This window comes from Heptranchias perlo, chromosome 12 (genome assembly GCF_035084215.1).
Source record: "Heptranchias perlo isolate sHepPer1 chromosome 12, sHepPer1.hap1, whole genome shotgun sequence".
In the NCBI taxonomy this organism is placed as follows: Eukaryota; Metazoa; Chordata; class Chondrichthyes; order Hexanchiformes; family Hexanchidae; genus Heptranchias; species Heptranchias perlo.
The window spans coordinates 66,735,750-66,738,249 of NC_090336.1; positions in this window are offsets into that span (position 1 = coordinate 66,735,750).

Here is a 2,500-nt window from a genome sequence, read left to right on the forward strand (position 1 = left end):
TGTGTGTGTGTGTGTGTATTATTACTGAGAATAAAGCTGATATCTCTCTCTCTCTCTCTCTCTCTCACTCAGAGCTGCTGTGGAAGGAAACCGTTTTAAAAAGACCTTTCTCAGCTCAGTGGTATTTTTTTCTTCTCCAAGGCTGAGTGCCGCTCGCACGTAGCGATATAATTCAAAGTGCAAAATAACTTGGCGTCGTTGACTTTAAACAAGCAGGGTCTGCTTCCAAATGAAAGCTGCGCTCCCGAACTGGACTGACTGTCTGTCTGTCTGTCTGTCTGTTTGTCAAGGGGTGGAAAAGGCGGCGGTGGTGGTTAAGGGTGGAGCTTTACGCTCAGGAGGGGAGACTTTCTTTCAGAGGTGCCAATTAATCTGCAGCAGAAAGCCATCCCCCCCGACCGGGATTCGAAGCCCGGTCCTGACCACAAGACCACCGGGGAGAGTTGCCTCAAGTCCCTGAGGGACCTGGACACGAGGCCGAATACACACGCACGCCTGCTGCACTGGCAGCAGCGACCAACAGGGGGCTGACCGGCTGATCCTTCCCTTTCACAGGCAGGCTTTTGGCCCTCGCTGAAACGACAAAGGTGTTCAGAAGGAAGTCCTGGGGGGAAGGCAGGCAGGGAGGGACGGACACAGGGAAGTCCGCACAAAACAGGTCCCCTGGAACCTCTGACCCACAAAACCGGGTTCCTGGTGAAAGCAGTCCTGCCATTGACAGGACAATGGACAGGGCCCGGCAGCTTGAGACACATCTTTCTTTCAATAAGCAAGTTCTTTTTAAAAAAGTTTCCTTCCACAGCAGCTCTGAGTGAGAGAGAGAGAGAGAGAGAGAGAGACACTGACTCACTGACTGATACTGACACCGACACACACACACACATATTATTTATTATTATTTTAAACGACAAAGCTGTTCAGAAGGAAGTCCTGGGGGGAAGGCAGGCAGGGAGGGACGGACACAGGGAAGTCCGCACAAAACAGGTCCTTTGGAACCTCTGACCCACAAAACCGGGTTCCTGGTGAAAGCAGTCCTGCCATTGACATGACAATGGACAGGGCCCGGCAGCTTGAGACACATCTTTCTTTCAATATGCAAGTTCTTTTTAAAAAAGTTTCCTTCCACAGCAGCTCTGAGTGTGAGGGAGAGAGAGAGAGAGACACTGACTGACTGACTGATACTGACACCGACACACACACACACACACACATATTATTTATTATTATTATTTTAAACGACAAAGGTGTTCAGAAGGAAGTCCTGGGGGGAAGGCATGGAGGGACGGACACAGGGAAGTCCGCACAAAACAGGTCCCCTGGAACCTCTGACCCAGAAAACCGGGTTCCTGGTGAAAGCAGTCCTGCCCCGCTCTGCCATTAACATGACAACGGACAGGGCCCGGACCAGGCGCAGCGGACGGTAGCGAGCAGTCGGAGGGTGAAAATCCGCCAGTGGGTGAAATGGAGAGCCGTGCGGTGAGAGGAGGCGGAAAGCGGTTCGCAGACTTTCGCTGTACCTCCGGCGGGCAGCGCCGCACCTCCGACCGCTCGCTACCGTCCGCTGCGCCTGGTCCGGCCGCACGCGACGAGCCGTACCCGGAGGAAATCGGCCTCGGCCTTCCTGAGATATCAGTCTCCAGGTGGGACAGAAAAACCGGGGGCCCCCGGCTCGCTTTCGGCGGCCCGCTAGTCGACTTCCCGTCGTGCGAACGCGATCCTTCCGGTACCTTTCGGTGCCCCTTGCCCGACTCTAGCTCCGGTGGTAAAGCGGAGTCGGTCGGTCTGACGGCCGCCGAGTTAGCAGGCGGAAAGCGGTTTGCAGCCTTTCGCTGTACCTCCGGCGGGCAGCGCCGCACCTCCGAGCGCTCGGTACCGTCCGCTGCGCCTCGTCCTGCCGCACGCGACGAGCCGTCCCCGGAGGAAATCGGCCTCGGCCCTCCTGAGATATCAGCCTCCATACGGGCGTCACAAATCAGTGGACATGGTCAGCTGCAAAGCAGTGTCATTACAACCTTTCATAAACGACAGGGCAGCACCGCACTGCACCGCACTGCACTGCACCCCACACTACATCACACTTGCCTGCCTGCCTGCCTGCCGCTGCCTACTCTCACCAGCGGACCAAAGTGAGGATAACACCCCGAAGCAAGCATCTCCCTTGCCGCCCACCAGCCCACACCAATCCCCTTGCCTGCCTCCCACAAATTCCACCAGCGAGGCAAAGTGAAAATCAACCCCCAAAAAACGCACTCCACACCGGCCATCGCCCGCTATACACCCCCCCCCCCCCCCCGGGGCGAATATTAAGCCCGAGAACACCGACTGTAACCAACCGCAGTGAAAAGTTGAAGTGGCAACTCATTAACCAGATTTACACTTGGCAACTCATAAACCAAATGAACAAAAAATCTGGTTAATGAGTTGCCCAAAATAAATCTGGTTAATGAGTTGCCACTTCAACTTTTCACTGCGGTTGGTTACAGTCGGTGTTCTCGGGCTT